General features: G+C 39.5%; 2 pseudogenes; one reads left to right on the forward strand and one right to left on the reverse strand.

Moving 5' to 3' along the window:
• Positions 1–7372: 7372 nt before the first annotated feature.
• LOC110542029 (vomeronasal type-1 receptor 4-like) lies at positions 7373–8322 on the forward strand (annotated as a pseudogene).
• A 9356-nt stretch (positions 8323–17678) lies between these two features.
• LOC110542030 (large ribosomal subunit protein uL30-like) lies at positions 17679–20263 on the reverse strand (annotated as a pseudogene).
• Between the last annotated feature and the right edge of the window lie 1236 nt (positions 20264–21499).

The following is a 21499-nucleotide window of genomic DNA, read 5'->3' on the forward strand; positions in this document are numbered from 1 at the left end:
TTCCTCCCAGTGGACATAGATCAGCTTGTCACTCATGGCATCAATGACCTCCTTTACTGTGCGCCATTTAGATGCACCCAGAGGAAAATCTCACCAAGAGGCCACATGGGTCTCAGACAACTTTTGTATGCTAAGAGTACAAAGTCTGTATCTGAGCATGTGCATTTTCTCAAGATGACCTAGACCAGAAAGTAAACTTGAGGATTAAGAAAGTTTTAAGACAGTGGTGGGAATTATCACATAATAAGCAAATGCTAAGCATCGAGCAGAGCCACAGAGAACATTTGCACTGCTCCATTGGAGACCATTGTGCCTTCTGCTCTTATGGTGTATTTTCAGGTTCCATAGAAAGCCTGGAGCCACACCTGGAGTTTTATTTTGACCATATAGTGCGTGGATTAGTCATTCTTATATCTCTTCTTTTGTTCAAGAATAGAGTTTTATTCTAAGATTGCTGAGTTTTGCTAAAACAGACACTAGTCCTCCTGCCTTCCCAATATCTATGATTATACCCAGACAGGTCCTGGTTGAGCCTGGATCAGTGAAACTCCTTATCAGAGCTTGATGTTTAAAACAGAGATTCAGGAGTATTCAAAGTGCTGAAAATAAGTGGGGAGATACCTAAACATGACATCTATTAAATCCTCTTCAAGACATGGGGAACTAGGAGGAGAAAAGTAAAGATTATAAGATGCAAAGGAGAGAGGAGCGGTGTCATGAAATGCAGTCTCCTGGTTTTGACTTTGCCATGACAACCACAAACACTCCATAGTGATGCTCAGCTACTCAAGATCTGCATAAAAAAGACAGTAAAAAAGGAGAAGTGACTGGGTGGTAGGTCCCTTATATCCCAGAGCTTGGCAGCTCTCTGAAATCAAAGCCAGCCTGATCAATATAGCAGGTTAAGGCCAGTCAAATTGTATAAACACAATGATGCTATACATAGATGAAAGACATAAAAATTACAAAATCACAAAAGCTTACATACTTCAGGAGGATCACTGTGATTACATTTATTCATTCATTCATTTAGGGACATAGTCTCTCTTCAGAGTTCTGACTGTCTTAGAACTCAGTATGGAGACTTAGCTGGCCTTGAACTAACAGAGAACTGGCTACCTCTACCTCCAAAGTTCTGGAACTAAAGGTGTGTACCACTGTGTCCAGCTGCACTGTTAAATTATTAATTTGATAATCCTCAAAATATATCTTTTGAACAAAACAAAGGCTTTTATAACAGAAACTTTGGAAAATGTCCACTCAGGGAACTGTGGGGTTGGTCAGTCTGTCCCCATTCTTTTCTTTCCCTTGCTTCAACACCTAGGCCAGCTTTGCACACCCCACACAGGAGCCTTCTCTAAGAAACCACACCCCATCAAGGACATCCTGTTGCTTTTATGACAAGAACAGTTCTTACTCTCCACAGGATCCCAACCCCCACCCCAAGTCATACAGGTCCTGGAAGCCATGCAAGGAGAGGAGCTGGATAAAGCAAGAGTGAAACTGAAAATGCTGTGCCTTAAAGATGGAGCTGGTTTCCGCCTTTCACCTTCCCGATGGTGAGTGCTCTCTGTCACGAACAATCCCACATTTGGCTAAGGCTGAGGATCTGGCTTGCTTCCATGTATGTGGACCTATCTGCATTGCCCACGTGGCACGCCTGGGTTGGCTACCCAGAGGCTATTTAAGCTGTGGGCTGGCTTTCCCCAGGGTCCGAGGATTGTTCAAGGTTCCTGAATAAACTGCATTGAAAAAAAAAAAAGAGTGAAACTGAGGCAAATACAAACTCCAAAAATCTCAACTTGAAAAGAGAAGGAGTAGGACCATCCCCTGTCAACCCTAGTTTGCATGTCCCAGAGCACATAACCTTACACCCACCACCTCTGCCAACCTGGCCTGGCTGCCAGGTTACATGTTAAACTTCCCCTGTCTTTATAGGGTCATATCCTGCAAACACTTGGAATTCTTCTACATGCAAATAAGGCATTTCCAGCACAAGGCCCTGGCCAATGATGTACACTCACCCTGAAAGCCTCTACCTATTCCCCAAAGGTTTAAATAGCCTTTATTCCCCCACTTAAATGGGCTGTCTCCTGAGTCTTCTGAGCTTCGAGCGCACTTACATGCATGTGGTGCACAGACACACATGCTGGCAACATTTAAACGCATATAATAATAATAATAATAGTAATAATAATAACTTTAAAGAAATACGAAAGAAGAAATGTGATTAATTGTACCTTATCAGATAATAGTAAAATAAAACTAGAAATTAGTAGCAAGAGAAATTGCATGAGGCCTAGAAGATTGAACAATAATATAGTTTTGAATGAATAGTGGATCACTGGAGAAGTCAGTAGGGAAAAGTAGAAATTTCTGTCATCAGATGATAATGGCTGTGATAACTTCCACATCTTCATGAAAACTTGTAGTGATTACCCAGACTAAAGTTTTCTTTCTGATGGAGTTCAAATTGGGAAAGTGCACATTGTCACACAGCGACTGCACTCTTATTTAGTTGGCTTAATCAATTGCCATGAGATCCACATTGTATCTGGGAGAGTGAAGTTTTCCTTGGAGTGCATCAAAATGATGCAGAGTAAACAAGGTCATTGATGCCATGCATGACAAGCTTGTGCACACCATTGGGAGGAAGAGTCCTCTTACCCTAATCCCTTATTTAGTTATGGTTCCTGCTAGGCAGCCATTCCAAGACCATTTGTGCCTGTGATGCTTCGCATCTGTGGGATTCACACTGCCTGAAGAAGGGTCCACAGAGCCCAACACTCAAGTGAGAGGGAGGTATGGCAACTTTTTCAATGTTTCTCTCTTCTCCCCTGGTCTGTCTATCATGCGACTTACACTGTCTTCCACTACTCTACCTTACACATTGGGATTGTTTTTTTTGGATTTATTTGTTTTCCATTTTCTGTCAATGTAGTAAAACTCCTTTCTTACTTTTTTGTATAGTAGTTCTCTTGGCCTCCATGAATACATTTTTATTTTTTTATTTTATTTTATTTTTTTCCATCATCATAAGAATTTAATGGGCTTTTACACAGTGCAACATTGAATTATATGTTAATGCTTTTCAAAGTATGAGTAAATGTGTTCTGGAAAACAAATAAACAAAATCTCTCTATGAAAAGATAAATGGTAGAGTCCTGATAGTATTAAAACCTATAGCTTATGAGCCCTTTTTTTCCTAGTAAATATGATTTATCTAAGAGTTTTCAACTTGAAAATGAAATCAGTTTATTTTTATCCATGTATTTTATGTCTACAGTGGTTTGCCTACATGTATGTCTGTGAACCACATGAGTACACTGCTCCAGGAAACCAGCAGAAGGTGTCAGATCTCCTGGAACTGGTGTTACAGGCAGCTATGAGCCTCCATGTGGTGATCAGAATCAACCCAGGTTCCCTGGAACACCAGCCAGTGCTCTTTTCACTGAGCCATCTCAAGCCCCCATTTTCCTTTGTTGTAATTTTGCATCTTCTCTAGTCAGTGATTTAGTCTCTTGAGAACAATGTTCATCTGCAACTTTTTACAAATTTAAATTCATTTGAGGACTGTTATACCCTGTAGAATTTTTCACATTTCTCTTAAAGCCTCTTATTGGCCTACATATTCATAATGTAGTCTTTCAAGAAGTATTTGCCCTTTCTCAGATGCTGTACATGTTTAACCATGGTGCTGTGCTTTTCCTTCGGGAGCAGAGCGCAGTCTCACAGAGGAGTGTTATTCTCTGTGAGGCTGTGGCCTGGCCTTGAATTTTACTGCATATTTCTGCTGTTTGCTCTTATTCTTCTTCTATATAGTCAACTCCTTTATTTTAGATTTTATCTTAAATTTCCCTTTAAATATAATGCCATTGTTTCCTCACATCTCCTATCTATTCTGCACACACACTTCTACAGGAAACACACTGTAGAACAATCATTTAATTTTAACATGATGGAAATTGAGACTTTTTACTTTTGTGTGAGGTGTAGGCATGTATGTGAGTGTGTGCTACATTGTTCATGTGTGTGCAGAGGATACACTGTTACCAAGTATCTGTTATCAAGTATCTTTTCTGTCTCCCCTAACTTTTTAAGACGGTATATCTCACTCATCCTGGAGTACATCAGCTGGCTAGACTAGCTGGTCAGTGAGCTTTGGGGACCTGCCTGTCACCACCCTGCCCAGCCCACCACATCTTTTTCTATATTGGCCTGTGGTATCTTCACTCACATTCTAATGCTTGCATGACAAACAGTTTATTCTCAGAGTCATTTTTCCATCCTTGTTATGTTTCTTTATAAATATAAAAATATCTTATCTTGTTGGTTGTGATTATTATGTCTCCTATAATTTTATAAGCTGGAGTTTGTGGGATGATATTATATGTATTTTGATTCTCAAATTTAAATGTTATGTTACTGCAAAATGTGATTGCTTACATGCAAGAGTTGTGCTCCCTTAACATTTCTTTTGTGAAATATAACTTATATAAAGTGAAGTTTGAAATTGTTCTTAGATTTCTTTAAAATTTTTGAATCTTCCTACATCATGATTAGAGGCAATTCTCATATAGTGTGTGCAATGTTGTAAAGATTCATTTTTCTGATGTTCATTTTTGGCGTTACATCTGTGTACTGATTATCACTAGCACAAGGGATCTTTGTCCTCTTGACTGAACTTGATGTGTTTGCATTGGTGTAAAAATGGTGAATCTTTTACCACTTAGAATGTGATACCACTTAGTTAGAATGTGGAATTTTTCATTCTTCCTTATATATGTCAACATGCTGATAGCTTCATTCAGAGAAAAAAAAAAGGAACAATTCCAATTTTGCTTTCAGTAAAGTTCAAATAGCCTGTTTGAAATCATACGTGTCAACTGTATTTTGTAGACTATGAGTATGATTGAATTTAAAGTGTCATTGTTATTTTCAATTACATGCATTTTAAATGACTAGATAGTTCATTGGTCTGTGTTTGGAAATCATCTGTGTCTTTCTTGTGGTTTAGGTTTTTATTGGAAATTTTCTTTATTCGTGAGGATTTCACACATGAATACATTTAAAGATTATAATCTTTATTTGATATTTATCACACATTTTACATCTGCATATTCAGTTCTTCTTTTTCTTCTTTTTTTTTAAATAAGTCTGTTCATCAGTATTCAAACTTTATTTCCTTGAATGTCAAAAATAGTGCTGCTAATTTTTTGTGATTCCATTGTCTATTGATAGCATCATCCTGTGCTAGTCATAGTGTGAATTTGTTCCATTTGTGTTCAGATGACAATCTGGTACTTTGCCCAGATTTCTTGTGTTTTGCAGGAAAAAATACTAATGACATGGTTAGTGGAGGGATTTTTCAGGACTGTGCTGGGTTAGAATAAAAAAAAGTTGGAACATCAAAAGGTAGATGCAGAGCAAGAAGAAAAAATGAGTGAAAAGCAAATTTCTTGTGAATAGTGAAGAGGGAGGCTATCAATCTGGGGTAAAACTTGGAAAGATGTGAGTGATGCCAAAGAAATAAATGAGTCTAAAGAAGCCACAATGCACAGTGGAGTTGAGACAATGTGTTTTCAGAGTTTAGAAGTTGGTGGGTGCTGTTTAACTATATAGAATAAAATGGTGGCAGACAATGACAAGTCATGAGACAGTAATTGAGAAGCTGATATGAGGAATAATTGGGATTATGAAAGTACAATATCTCAGCGTGGTCAAAATCTTTACGTAATTTGAATGTTGATCCCTCACATTAAAATACCTTGACTGCCAAGGCACAGACTTATGGTGCATTAAGAGAATTCAGACTGGAATACTGGGAAAAGTATAATAGGCCTCCACCAAAGAACAAAGGTTTGTATTTCTGGTGACAGAAATAAGTAGATCAATTGGGGAATGAGTCTAAAGTCAACATACAGTAAAACTTCTCCAAATCTACTGAACATGTGTGGCATAACAAAGGTGTGAAATTCAAGGACAAATTTCATGTCATTGTTATTCTCTAAGCAACTGCAGACCTGAGAACCCTGCATCTGTAGCAGGGTTATTCAGAAGTATTCAGAAGTAATACAGAAGTATTCAGATGTTGCAGTAATAAAATATATAAGTCTTTGTTAGAGTGGATTTTTTGATCAGAATCATCCTGATTGCTTTGCTCACCATATGTCACAGAAAACACATGTGATTGAAGATGTGGTCAACACTGTGGGATCTGTAGTCTCACCCTTGCCTTTGTGTTCTGCCTGTTGGCAGCTCAACTCCACACTGTCAGCAAAATAAATGAAAGGAAAGGAAAGGAAAGGAAAGGAAAGGAAAAGAAAAGAAAAGAAAAGAAAAGAAAAGAAAAGAAAAGAAAAGAAAAGAAAAGAAAAGAAAGGGCTCAGAACATTGCTAGCTAACAAACAGAGTGGAATGTGAGGCAAAGAATCCCACATGGAAAGTCTAAGTACTTAGTCATCACTAAGCTGACAGAAATGTATGTCAGACAAAACACACAAAGCACACATGTTACGATGTATGTGACAGAAACAAATGTTGTTATAAACATGAAAACATTCACACCTAGGTTAAAAAAATGACTGATAAGACTTCCTTGGGGCTCAAGGGATAGCTCAATAGTTAAAGACAATTGGCTGCTCCAACAGAGTGACAGGATTTGATTCCAAGACATGCAGTTAGTACACAGACATGCAGACAAAACACAAATCTACATAAAACATATAATCTTTTAGATCTTCATAACATGCAAATTTTGTTTCATGTAGGTCAACATACCCTTCTGCTTTACATAAGATAGTTCTGGGTGTTTGGTTGGATTCAACGTGCTTTCTAACACTTTATTCTATCTTCTAAGATATTCAAGAATCCCAGGATTTGCAGTTGCCAAAGTGTTGTCTCTGGACCTAACACAGAAAGGAGTTGGACTTTTCTCCAGGCAGTGGTGGTGCACACCTCTAATCACAGCACTCGGGAGGCAGAGATAGGTGTGTCTCTGTGAGTTTGAGGACAGCCTGTTCTACAGAGCAAGTTCCAGCCAGGGCTATACAGAGAAAACTTGTCTTGAAAAACCAAAAAAGAAAGAAAGAAATTAAGAAAAACTGAAAAGGAAAGAAAAGAAGGAAGGAAGAATAAATGAATGAAGAAAGGAAGGAGATAGGGAGGGAGTAAGGGAGGGAGGGAAGGAAGGAAGGAAGGAAGGTAAAAAAAGGAAGGAGTTAGACATTTTATTACCTCTCTCTGCTACTGAACTGTCAATCAGTATATTTTCCCACAAACACCATTTTTAAAATAGTTTTATAATACACTCCATTTATTTGTCACTCTACACCTAACAAACTGGACACATATTAACATATTAACATCCATCATGCTTCGAAGTGACACAATCTTGGGGATCTTTCTCATTCCACACTTATGTATTGGTGTTATAGGGAACTCATTACTGAATATTTTGTATTTATATAGTTTCTTCTTCAATCCTCATTTTATGAAGTTGATAGATTCAGTTTTCATTCACCTGACAATAAGTAATATACTGTTAATCACATTCTCATTAATACCAGATATCCTGGCATCCTTTGGAGTACCCAATCTTCTGGATGATATTGGTTGTCAGGCAGTTTTGTTTATGACCAGAATCCTATGGGGTATGTCAATCTGCACCACCTGTGTTGTAAGCACATGTCAAGTCATCACCATCATTCCTAGTAATTCTAAGTGGGCATCGCTTAAGCCTAAACTCTCTACATGGGCTTTTTCTTCCTTACTTTGCTCCTGGCTCATTAACATGCTTGTCTGTGCATACAGGATTGAAGCGGTAATAGCCAAATCCAATTCTACTCATTTTGGCAGTGGATATTTGCATGCATGCTTACTGTCAAAACAATTACTTTGGGAACCACAACCCATGGATATTTTTGAGTGTTGTATTAATTCACGATCTCTTCTTTGTGGCCATCATGACTTGGGCCAGCCTCTACAAGGTAACTTTCCTCTACAGACACCACAAGAGAGCCCAGCACCTCCACAGCCTAAGCCTCTCCACCCAGCCATCTCCTGAAAGCAAAGCCACTCACCACATCCTGTTTCTGGTGAGCTGCTTTGTGTTCATTTATTGGTTGAACAACTCCATCAATCTTTATGGCATTTATGCAGAAAAAAAATTCCAAAGTTGGAGGGAATTAATGTAGTTTTAACCACCTGCTACTCAACCATCTGCCTTTTCTTACTAATGAGGAATAACAAATTATTTTGCAATTCACTTCTTCCTTTTCTGTATTGAGAATGACCTGTTCTCAAAGTGCACTGTGTGGCTGAATTGAAACCCACATGTTCTCATCCTTAGGAGATTATAAAATATACTGATTGACAGAAGTATTTTTATGGGATAAAGAATTTGTGGACCTTGAATACCTGATAGGACCTTTGATCTAATTCAGGCAATCTTTACACTACTAAATATCAGGTATTAGCATTTTTCTTAAATATAACTTCATGTACATAATTTTGATAATTTAAACATGTATTATCCACTAAAATTATGCCACTGTGGACAAAATGATTTTTAAGGACTTTGAACAATATCTTATTTCTTGATTTTTTTCGCTATGAAAATACTTCTAATCAAAAAATTTCAACAGGATTTGGAACTTGGTTTATATTTTTTATGGAGTGTTTTGTTCTAAGGAACACATTTTAACCACTGAAAAAAATAAATGTTCCTATCTTAACAATCTGCTACCTCAAATACTGATGTCAGTGGGACTCTTTGGTGGTATAATTGACAGTTATCTAGTGGATGTCCTTGTACTATACCTGACTTTGAGTCATACATAATTTTTCTACTATTTTAGTATGTTTTGAATTATTTCTTTTATTTTTAATTTCTGATATAATTGCAGCATTTCCCCTTTCATTTTCCTCCCTCCAGAGCTTCCTGGGTATACATCTTTCAAATTCATGGCATAGTTTTAAATTAATTCTTGTTATTTATGTGTGGGGCCAGGATCCTTAATACATGAATACTACCTGGTCAGTCTTTATAATGTTAATTGTATATATTTATTCAGGGATGACATTTGTATTGAATTACCAATTATGATCAATTGGTGTGCTCTTCCCTGGGGAAGACCATTTCTCTTGCTTTCGAGATTCCTTAGTTGTCTCTAGGTCTTTCTGTTATGCCTAGGCCTCCCAAAGTGTAGTCCACATTCTATATCAAGGAAACTTCCCTTCACAATAGACAAAGACCTTTACAGAAAACAAAACCAACCAAAATATGGAATAGTAAAACCCAGTGCCAATGGATGTGTCAACAATAAAGCTCCAACCCCTAAAACTAAACAGGGAATCTTATGAAAGAAGGGGGAGATGAAAGACCAGGAGGGAACAGGAGCTCCACAAGTAGAGCAACAGAACCAAAAAAATATGGGCCCAGGGTCTTTTCTGAGACTGATACTGCAACCAAGGACCATGCATGGAGATAACCTAAAACCCCTGCACAGATGTAGCCTGTGGAGAGCTTCTTGTTTGTCAGGCTGTTTTGTTATTGAGTTCTCAGCGGAAAACATGTTTTCACCCTGGCCTTCACCTGGAGACAAGGATAGCCAGGATGTTTTGCCAAGTGTACTTCCTTTTTCCTGTGTGAGGATCACACAGACAGGTGGTCAAGGTAGGTTGACTCTTCCAGGAACCCCTTCATTATATTGAGGTGTTTTGCTCTGACTATAAAAAAGAACTGTAAAATAAACCAATGGGAGAGTTTCTACTGGCAACCCTCTCTAACAGATCCCATGTGTAGCATTTGTTTTGTTTTGTTTTAATTTTCTTTCAATCCTCATTCCCCAATCAGGAACGGTTCTGCTCTGCTGGTGGGCTCCAGCTGTTATGGCCGCTCAGTCTCCACGTGGTTCCCTAGTAAGGGGTACAGGGGCTGTCTCTGACATGAACTCAGTGGCTGGTTCTTTGATCACCTCTCCCTGATTGGGGTGGGGGGCAGTCTTAACAGGTCACAGAGGAAGACAATGCAGACAGTCCTGATGAGATCTGATAGGCTAGGCTAGGGTCAAATGAAAGGGGAGGAGGACCTCTCCTGTCAGTGGAATGGGGAAGGGGCAGGGGAAGAGAAGAGGGAGGTCAGGATTGGGAGGGGAGGAGAGATGGGCTACAGCTGGGACACAATGTGAATAAATTATAATAAAATTAAAAAATAAGTAAAATTCTGGGGACACAAAAAGTCCTGGAGAGATCAGGAATACGAGGTGCATACCTAAACTCAAGAAAGGCAATACACAGCAAGCCAATACCTAATATCAAGTTGAGGGAGAGAAACTTAAAACAATTCCTCTAAAATCAGGGACAATACAGGGCTGCCCACTCTCTCCATATCTATTCAACACAGCACCTGAATTTCTCTCTTTTTTTCTTTAAAAAATATTTATTAGGGCAAATAACAATTTGTGAGACACAACCAAAGGCCAGGGCATCCCTTCAAAATGAACCCTGTGTATAGACAGCTTCTTCACAGTTCCTTACCACCAATTGCTACTCCTGGAGACTGGAGAACAATTTTCTGTCTAGGACTTCCTGTCACAGAATATTTCCCAACCGCATCTCTCTTCTGACAGGAGGAACATTTCCTTGAAAACTTTCCACATGGCAACTTCACACCAGCCAGCAGCTTCCTGTCCACACAGCAGTTAGGGCAAAGCAATCCCACTTCAGCCAAGGTAATTCTTGGAGAGGCCCTGCACTCAAGACAAACCTCTACACAGCCTTGAGGAGGATGACTCGTCCACAATGTACGAAAATCTTCATCCATAAAGTCCAGAGTGGCCTCCGTTCTTTTTGCTGGGTGAGGCCTGCACACTCTTCCACTCAGGTTTCTGGGGGCCTCACTCCCAAGCTGGACATGGAATGGGAAGCAGCCTTTAGAGCCCACAGGGCCTCCCACCACTCTGCACCCATCTGAGCTCTGTAGTCCCAAACAGGGAACGCATCAGCTGTCCAACCAGGGCAAGGGAGTTTTTTTCACTGAGCAAGGTTCAGATTGCCCCAACAACCTGCTTTTCTGCTTTGGGGTGGGTTTCTGCTCCAGCTGTGTCACACACCAAGCCAGCTCCCATGCCAGCTGCTCTGCCCTGGCTGGGCCTCAGCTCTGGGGAGATGGGTAAGCGTCATCTAGGGCCAATTTCTCAGAGCTCTTTTTGTCTCCACTTGTTTCAGAGACCCTGGTTTCTCCCCTTTTTTTGCTCCATTGACACTGTGTTGCCTATGGGATATCACACTGAACTTCTAAGTAGAGCAAGAAGATAACTAAAGGAGATCAAGGGGAAATAAATTGGACTTCAAGAAGTCAAAGTATTGCTGTTCACTGATGATATGATAGTATATATGTAAGTGACACCAAAAATTCTCCCAGAGAACCCCTACATCTGATAAACACTGTCTACAAAGTGGCTGGATACAAAATTAACTAAAAAAAAAAAAAAATCAGTAGCCTTACTTTATATAAAAGATAAAAGGGCTGAGAAAGAAATTAGGGAAACAACACTCTTCACAAGAGCCACAAATTATATAAAATATGCTGGTATAACTCTAACCAAGCAAGTGAAAGTCTTGTATGACAAAAACTTCAAGTCTTTGAATTTATAGCTATCAGAAGATGGAAAGTTCTCCCATGTTCACGGTTGGGTAGGATTAACAGGTAAAAATGGTTACCTTGTCAAAAGCAATCCACAGGTTCAGTGCAATCCTCATCCAAATTCCAACTCAATTTTTTTAGAGACCTTGAAATAGCAGTTGTCAACTTTGTTTGGGAAATCAAAAAACCCAGAATAGCTAAAACAACCCTGTGCAATAAGAGAAATTTGTAGGCATCACCATTCCTAATTTCAAGCTGTACTACAGAGCAATAGTAAAAAAAAACCACATGGTATTGGCATAAAACAGACAGGTTAATCAATGGAATTGAATAAAGTCCCAGAAATAAACCTTCACAGCTATGAACACTTGATTTTTTTGTAAAGAAGTCAAATATATACAATGGAAAAAAGCATCTTCTATAAATTGTACTGCTCTGTATGCCTGCATGTAGAAGAATGCAAATAGAAACATATTTATCACCCTGCACAAAACTCAAGTCTAAGTGGATCAAAGACCCCAACATAAAACCTGGTACACTAAATCTAATAGAAGAGAAAGTGGGGAATAGTCTTGAAAGCATTGGTACAGGACACAACTTCCTGAAAATAAACAAAAACAAAAAACACCAACAGCTCAGGCACTACTATCAAGAATTAATGACTGAGACTTCATCAAGCTGAAATGCATTTGCAAAGCAAAAGACACCATCAACAGGGTAAAACGGCTACAGGATGGAAAAAAGATGTTCACCTATCCTATATCTGACAGAGAAATACAATCCAAAATATGTAAAGAACTCAATAATTAGACACAAACAAACCAAATTACTCAAGTAAAAAAAATGGGGTAGAAAGCTAAACAGAATTTTCAACGGAGGAACCTCTAATGGCCAACAAACACTTAAAAAAATGTTCAATATTCTTAGTCATCAGGGAAATGCATTTCAAAATTACTCTGAGATTCCATCTTATACCCATCAGAATGGCTATGAGCAAAAACTCAAGTGACACGTCATTCTGGCAAGGATGTGGAGCAAGGAGTACATCCCCCATTGTTGGTGGAAGTGCAAACTTATACAGCTTGTGGAAATCAACCTCGAGGTTTCTCACAAATATGGAAATAAATCTACCTGAAGACCCAACTATAGCATTCTTGGGCATACATTCTAAAGATGCTCTACCATACTACAGGGAGACTCGCACTATGTTCATAGCAGCTTTATTTGTAAGAGCCAGAAACCGGAAGCAACCCTGATGAACCTCAACTGAAGAACTGATAAAGAAAATATGCTACTATGAGGTAATCTCTATGACAAGCTGCAGACCTAAGACAGGGTAGCCTTTTGTGAGGATATGGGGGGTGACTATAGCTGAGACTCCTAGTAGGAGGGTTCATGGAGATTAAAGAGAACACCCTTTATCTAGACAGGACTCCTAGCACAGGGATGAGAAAACCAACCCACCCACAAAATCTTTGACCCAAAATTTACCCTGCCTATAAGATGTTCAGGGATAAAGGTAGAGAAGAGATTGAGAAAAGGTCCAACCAATGACTGGCCCTACCCGGGACCCACTCTGTGAACCCCTGACATTATTAAGAACATTCTGCTATGCCCCCACACAGGAGACAAAAGTAATTGTCCTCTGAGATTTCCACCCAGCAGCGAATCGAAACACATGCTGAGACTCAAAGGCAAACAACAGGGGAAACATAGGAAGTCCTGAAGAAAAGTAGAGAGGATAAAAGGACCTGGAGGGGACAGGATCCTCACAAAAAGACCAACAGAGACAACTAACTCAGACCCATGGGGCTTACAGAGACTGTGACATCAACTACAGAGCATACATGGCCTGGACCTAACTCCCCTACACATATGTGGCTGATAGGCTGCTTGGTCCTCAAGACCAGCACAAATCAGGGAGTCACAGATGATCAAGCAAATGGCTAGATGTCAGAACAAGAACACCAGCAACAAAACCCAGGGCCACATGACACCACCAAAACCCAGCTATCCTACCACAGCAGATGCTGAGGATACTATCACAGCAGAAGCACAAGAAAACAGTCTTAAATCTGAGGTTCTGAAAATGATAGAGGCCTTAAAAGAAGAAAACATATCCCTCAAAGAACGGTGGGAAAATACAGCCAAACAGGTGAAAGAACTGAATAAATCCTTTGAAGAAATTTAGAAAAATACAATCAAACAGGTGCAGGAACTGAATAAATCTCTTAAAGGAATACAAGAAAAAAAAATAACAGGAGAAGTAAATGAATAAAACTGTCCAGGACATAAATAATTTTTTCCTTTATTATTATTATAATTTCTTACAATTTATTCAATTTGCATCCTGGTTGTGGCCCCCTCCTTCATCTCCTCCCAACCCCACCCTCCCTCCCTCTTCTTCCCATATGCCCCTCCCCTAGTCCACTGATAGGGGAGGACCTCTTCCCCTTCTATCTGTCCCAGCCTATCAGTTCTCATCAGGACCAGTTTTATTCTCTTCCTCTATGGACTGGCAAGGCTGCACCCTTCAGAAGGAAGTGTTCAGAGAGCCAGCCACTGAGTTCATGCCAGAGAGAAACCCTGCTCCCCTTAAAGGAAACCCACTTGGAGACTGAGTCTATGGGCTACATCTGAGCCAGGATTTTAGGTCTTCGCCATACATCGTCCTTGGTTGGGGTATCATACTCTTCAGGGCCGCAAGGGAGCAGTTTTTTTGACCCTGTTGGTTTCCTTTTGGAATTCCTGTCCCCTCCAGGTCTTTCTATCTCCCCCTTCTTTCATAAGATTCCCGGTACTCTGCCCAAATTTTGGCTATGAGTCTCAGACTCTGCTTCATAACCTTGATCAGTAGGCCTTTATGTCTATCGCATTTGTGCCTTTGAATGAGGGTTGAGCATCTTCCCTAGGGTCTTCCTTGTTGTTTAGCTACTTTAGGAGTATAGATTTCAATACATTTATCCTAGTATCCACTTGGATATGGCTAGTATCCACTTATGAGTGAGTATATACCACGTGTCTGTTTCTACTTCTGGGTTACCTCACTCAAGATGATCTTTTCTAGTTCCCATGATTTGCCTGCAAATTTCATGATTTCCTTGTTTTTAATTGCTGAGTAGTATGCCATTGTGCAAATGTACAACAATTTCTGTATCCATTCCTCTGCTGAGGAACATCTAAGTTGTTTTCTGATTCTGGCTATTATGAATAGAGCTGCTACAAACATGTTTGAGCAAATATCCTTGTATACTTGAGCATATTTTGGATATATGCCTCGGGGTGGTGTAGCTGGATCTTGAGGTAGCATTATTCCTACTTTTCTGAGTAAACACCAGATTGATTTCCAAAGTGGTTGTCCAAGTTTACATTCCCACCAGCAATGGAGGAGGGTTCCCCTTTCTCTCCATCTTCTCTAGCATGTGTTGTCACTTGAGTTTTGGATCTTAGCCATTCTGATTGGATGTAAGGTGTAAATAAATTTTTTAAAGGATGAAAACAAAGCAATATGTTAATCCTACTGATAAAGGTGCACAAGAGATCTTTCCATCTTCTGATATCTTCTTCAATTTATTTCTTCAGAGAAGTGAAGATTTGCTCAAACAGGTTTTCACGTGATTGGATAGAGTCACACCAAGGTACTTTATGTTAGTTGTGCTATTGTGAAGTGTGTTGTTTCCCTAATTTCTTTCTCAGCCCTTTTGTCTTTGGGATACAGGAGAGCTACTGATTTTTCTGAGTTAATTTTGTATCCAGCCATTTTGTTGAATGTGTTTATCAGCTGAAGGAGTTCTCTGGATGAGTTTTTGGGGTCGCTTATGTATAATATCATATCATCTACAAATAGTGATACTTAAACTTCTTCCTTTCTGATTTGTATCCCCTTGTTCTCCCTCAGATGTCTTATTGTTCTAGCTAGAACTTCAAGAACTATAATGAGGAGATATGCAGCCTTTCCTTGTCCCTGATTTCACTGGGATTGATTTAAGTTTCTCTCTGTTTAGTGTGATGTTGGCTATAGGCTCACTCTTTATTGTCTTTACTATGTTTATGTATGTGCCTTGTATCCCTGATCTCTCCAAGATTTTAAACATGACAGGACAGGGAGGCCGGTACAGATGACTACTGGGAGGCCCTGGGGAATCTGTACAGCTACCTGCTGACTTGTTTGGCCTGGAGAACCTGGGTGGCCCATACAGCTGGCCGCCCAAAGCTGAGGAACTGGGAGGCCCGCCTCTGCTGTCTCAGTTACCTAGAAGGGAGTTGTGAATTAGGATCAGTGGGCACTGTGGGCTGACTCAGCCGAGGAAGGATGTAGTTCCTACAAGGGGAACTGCAGGGAGACTGAATATTTGCCACTCTAAGTTCCCAGAGAAGTCCACAGTGACCTGGATCCAAATGGTCTCAGCTCACAGGTATAAGGGGAGAGGAGGAGGGAGGTGGGACTGGGAGGGAATGAGGGAGGGGACTACAGCTGGGATACAAAGTGAAAGAACTATAATTAGTATAAAATATAAAAATTAAAAAAGAGAAAAACACAAAGCATGGACTAAAAAATGCAAGGGTAGCTAGATACCAAGGCTTGCTTTGGGACCAATTATGTGCTCAGTTTTGAAGAAGGTTCTGTGAGGTGTGAAGAGTATCTATATTCTTTTCTGTTTGGATGGAATGTTCTATAGATATTAGTAAGGTCCATTTGATTCATTACTTCAGTTAGTTTCATTATTTCTCTGTTTAGTTTTTGTCTTGATGACCTGCCCATTGGTGGGAGAGAGCTTTTGAAGGCTCCTACTAATAATGCATGAATTTTGATGTGTGATCCAAGCTTTCATAGTGTTCTTTTACAAATGTGGGTGCCCTTGCATTTGGAGAGTAGTTGCTCAGAAATGAGAACTCATCTTGGTGAATTTTTTCTTTGATGAATATGAAATGACCTTCCTCATCTCTTTTGATTAATTTTGGTTGAAAATTTATGTTATTAACTATTAGAACAGGTAATCCAGCTTGCTTCTTGTGTCTATTTGCTTGGAAAATTTTTTTCCCATCCCTTTACGCAGAGAAAATTTCTGTCTTTGATGCTGAGGTGTGTTTCTTGCATGCAGTAGAATAATGGATCCTGATTTCTCATCCATTCTCTTAGCCTGTATATTTTTATTTTGGGGGGGGGGAATTGAGTCCATTGATGTTGAGAGATATCAAAGTCCAATGATTATAGGTCCTGATATACATATATATATATATATATATACACATATATATGTATATATCATATATATGTATACATACATACATATAATAATTTTTTCACTTTGTATCCCAGCTGTACGACCCTCCCTCATTTTCTCCCAGTCTCACCCTCCCTCCTCTTCTCCCCCTATGTCCCTTCCTTATTCCACTCAGTTCTGATGAAACCTGATAGGCTAGGGTCAGATAGAAGTGGAGGAGGTCCTCCCATATCAGTAGGTCCTGATATTTTGATGTTTGTGGTTCAGTGTTTGTGTTTGCTTCCCTTCTTTTGTTTTTGCCTGTGTGGAGTTATTCATTTCCTGTGTTTTCTTGGATGGTAGTTAATCTACTTGTGTTGGAATATTTCATCTATATTTTCTATAGGGCTGTATTTGTGGATAAATCTTGTTTAAATTCAGTTTTGTCCTGGAATATCCTGTTTTCTCCATATTGAGGGTTTTGATGGGTATAGTAGTCTAGGCTGGCATCTGTGGTCTCTTAGAAGTTGCAAGACATCTGTCGGGGCCCTTTTAGCTTTTAGAGTCTCTGTTTAGAAATTGGGTGTAATTCTGTTAGGTCTACTTTTGTAAGTTAGTTGTCCTTTTTCCCTTGCAACTTTTAATATTCTTTCTTTGGTTTGTGGATTTAGTGTTTTTATTATTAAGTGGTGGTGGGATTATCTTTAGTGGTACACTCCAATTGGTGTTCTCTATGATTTCTTTTTTTTTTTTTAACTTGCCAAGCTATGAATGTTTATTAACCAACCAGATAACAAAAATACCATGGACAACACCTGGGCAACACGTTAGTTTATCAGTCTAATAAGCCTGTTTATCTGGTCTTCCCTGTTGCCAGCATCTCTACTTTCCACAAAGCGAGTTGTTTTTTTCTTCATTCCACATTCTGGAGAAGACAGTTTGAAGGGCCACCGGAAGCTACGCTTCCTTGAATTGTTTTTCAACTGTATAGATCTCATGTATTAGATTCTCCATGCAGATGATATCAAATTTACCAAGAGATTGAGAACTCAAGGAATTATCTGTCAAGGCAATTTGCTTTTTATTGATTTTGCCATAGCCTCATTTGTAGATGAGCTCATTCATGGACTTCAGGTTGGGGTGCCCCCATGCAATGTTCCACATTCCTTATTATGTTAATCAAAGCCTCATTGAGCTGAACAAAGGTGCCATTGAAAATCTGTCAAAGGTGAAGAAGCTGCAATACCTTGCAAACCTTTGGGCTTACACCATTGATACCTCAGATTCTAATGATAAATGCCAATTTTGGTTCTGCAGGCACAAAGAAGTTTCCACCTATCCTGGCCATCAGAATCACAGTTTAATACATCTGCCTGTACTCCTTGTGATAGTTTTTGGCCTTCATATAGATGAGCTTCCTCCTTGCCTTTTTCAACACCTTCAGAGCAAAGCTCTTTAACAGCCACATCACCTTCAACTCTGAAAAATTCCTTCACGCTTTCTTAAGAGTTTCTGGCACAGCAGGAACCTTCTTTTCTTCTATTCTCTGGTTTGGACTCCGTGGTTCCAGTCGGGGGCGGGGGGAGAGATTCTCTATGCATCTTGTATGTTTATACCATCTCTTTCTTTAGGCTGTTGAAATTTTCCTCTCCAATATTTTTGATATTATTTTCTGGACCTTTGAGCCTGGGATCTTCTTTTTTGTCTATTCCTATTATTCTTAGGTTTTGTCTTTTCATGGTGTCTTTGTTTACTTGGATGTTTTGTGTCACAAACTTTTCCACTGAATGTTTTCTTTGAGAGATGTATCAATTTCTTCAATTATATCTTTAACACCTGAGATTCTCTCCTCCATCTCTTGTCTTCTGTTGGTGATGTTTACCTCTTTGGTTCCTGATCTCATCTTTAAGTTTTTCATCTCCAGGGTTTTCTTGGTTTGTCTTTCTTTATTGATTCTAATTCCATTTTTCAGGTCTTGAATGGTTTTATGCATTTCCTGCACCTGTTTGATTGTGATTTTCTGTTTGCCTTTGACTGCCTCTACTTACTTCATTGTATTTTCTTATATTTCCTTGAGACGTTTGTTCATTTCCTCTTTATATGCTTCTAATAACTACATAAACATAGATTTAAGGTAATTTCCTGTGTTTCAGAATATCCATTGTTTTTTTTTATGGGGGGGGGCGAATTCCTGGTGGAGCCATGATGTCCTTGTTTTTGTTGATTGTGTTCTTATACTGGCCTTTAGCAATCTTGTTGTCTATAGCCTTTGCGGTTTGTTCTTTGAGCCTGCATAGAAGACTGGATCCTCTCACTCCTGGAGTCTGGAGTAGTCTTCAGGGTGACCAGAGAAGTCCACAGGAACATGAATGGGTGCTGGTATTTTTCATGCAGCCACGCTGGGGAGGGTGTTTCAGGAGGCAGTGCTTGGGCAAGATTCTTGGCCATGAAGGGAGGGCAGGCATGCTTGCCTTGAAGGGCAGGGGCACTGTACAAGCAGGGGTGGGTGCCTTGAAAGGCAAGGAGCATGGGTGAGAGTGCCTTGAAGGGCGGGACACAGGTGTGGGTGCCTTGAAGGGAAGGTTGCAGTCCTTTCAAGTGGTAGCTGAGGAGGAGGTGTGTCCACCTCAGGTGGTGATCTGGTGCCTCAGAAGGCAGGTGAGCTGCAGCTTACAGGTCTACCAGACACTGCACTTCTTGGACTCCATATGGTCTCTACAGGGGTACCAGTAGAACCGTGGTTTGGAGGTTGGGATGCTGTCCCAGGAATCCAGATGCTGCTCTGAGAGAAGTGGGAGGAATTTGCTGTCTGGCTGGTGGAGTGGAGGATCCCTAGACCTGGGGGCCTGAATGCTCTTGAGGATGCAGAAAGGGCAGGGGGTTCACAGTTTGTGACTTATGGACCAAGGAGACAGCCATGCTGTCCTGGATTTCCAATTGTCTCCAAATTCGTAGATGTCCCTTCCAGTCCAGGAAGCACCAAAGTTGGTGTTTTGGACTAGCTTCCTGTTTACTAACTGGGTTTGCAGTCTCTGATCTTTTGCCCCTTAGATACATTATACACTGGTTGCCACCATCTTGGAACTCTTTTTTTCCCCCTTTGTTTTTTTTTTTTTTTTTTTTTTTTCTGTGTGGATTTCTCTGTGTAGCTCTGACTCTCCTGTAGCTCACTCTGTAGACCAGACTGCCCTTGAATTCACAGAGATATACCTGCTTCTGCCTCCCACGTGCTGGGATTAAAGTCATGTGCCACCACTGCCCAGATCTTGGTGGATTTTTCCTTTGGTGAGTATGTAGTGTCCTTACCTATCTTTTCTGATTAGTTTTGTTTGAAGTCTATTTTGTCTTAATAGTCTAAATTGCTATACCTGCTCACTTCAAGGCTCCATTTGCTTGCAATATACTTTTCCATCTTTTTACCCTGAAATGAACTCTGTCACTGATGGTAAGGTTTGTTTCTTGGAAGCAGCAGAAAGATGAATTCTGTTTCTAAATCTAGTCTGTTAGTCTGTGTCTTCTTACTGGGGGCACTGATATCATTAATGTTGACTTTCATCAATGATCAGTATTTATTGAATCCTATTCTTTGTTGTTATGGTGTACTCCCCCTTTTGATTTACTGAACTGGTATTATTTATTCCTTGTGTCTTCTTGGATGTAACTAACCTCTTTAGGTTAAAGCTTGATTGGTAGATAGATATGGTTTAAATTTGGTTTTATTATGCTATTTATTTCTGTGTGTCTATTGGGAGTGAGTCTTGTTGGGTAAATTAGTCTAAGTTGATATCTGTGGTCTCTTAGTGTTTGTAGAACATCCATGCAAACCCTTCTTGTTTTTAATCACCATTGAAAAGTCAGGTGTTATTCTAATAGATTGTTTATATATGTTACTTAGTCTTTTCCCCTTACAACTTTAATATTCTTTATTTGTTCTGTATAGTGTTTTGATTATGTTCTGAGGGTGATTTCTTTTCTGGTCCAGTATATTTGGAGTTTTGTGCTTCTTGTATCTTAATAGGCACCTCCTTCTTTAGACTAGGAAAAATGTCTTCTATAATTTTGTTAGCAACATTTTATGTATTGATGACCTTTCCTTTCCCTATTCCTATAATTTGTATATTTGTTTTTTGATAGTGTCCTGGCTTTCCTAAAAGTTTTATGCCTATATTTTTAAAGATTTAACATTTTCTTTGACTGAGCTATCCATTTCTTCCATCTGTCTTTAGCATCTTAGACTCTCTCTTCCTGACTCGTACTCTGTTGGTGAGGTTAAACTTTGAGCTTTCCGTTTGAAATCCTAAATTTTTCATTTACTGTTTTATTTCAGTTGAGTTTTTTTTATTTCTACTTTTACACCTTGAATTGCTTTCATTATTTTATTCAACTCTTTATTTTGGTTTTCACAGACTTTGTTAACGGATTTCTTCACATCATCTTCAAGTTTTTATTAATTTATTTTTTCTTTATTACAATTTATTCACTTTGTATTCCCTCTGAGCCCAGTCCCTCACTTCCTCCCAATTCTGCAATCTCTCCCTCCTCTTCTTCCATGCCTCTACCCCAGTCCACTATTAGGGGAGTTCCTCCTCCCCTTCCATCTGACCCTAGCCTATCAGATCTCATCAGTACTGTCTATATTGTCTTCCTC

The sequence above is a fragment of the Meriones unguiculatus genome, chromosome 1 (genome assembly GCF_030254825.1).
Source record: "Meriones unguiculatus strain TT.TT164.6M chromosome 1, Bangor_MerUng_6.1, whole genome shotgun sequence".
In the NCBI taxonomy this organism is placed as follows: Eukaryota; Metazoa; Chordata; class Mammalia; order Rodentia; family Muridae; genus Meriones; species Meriones unguiculatus.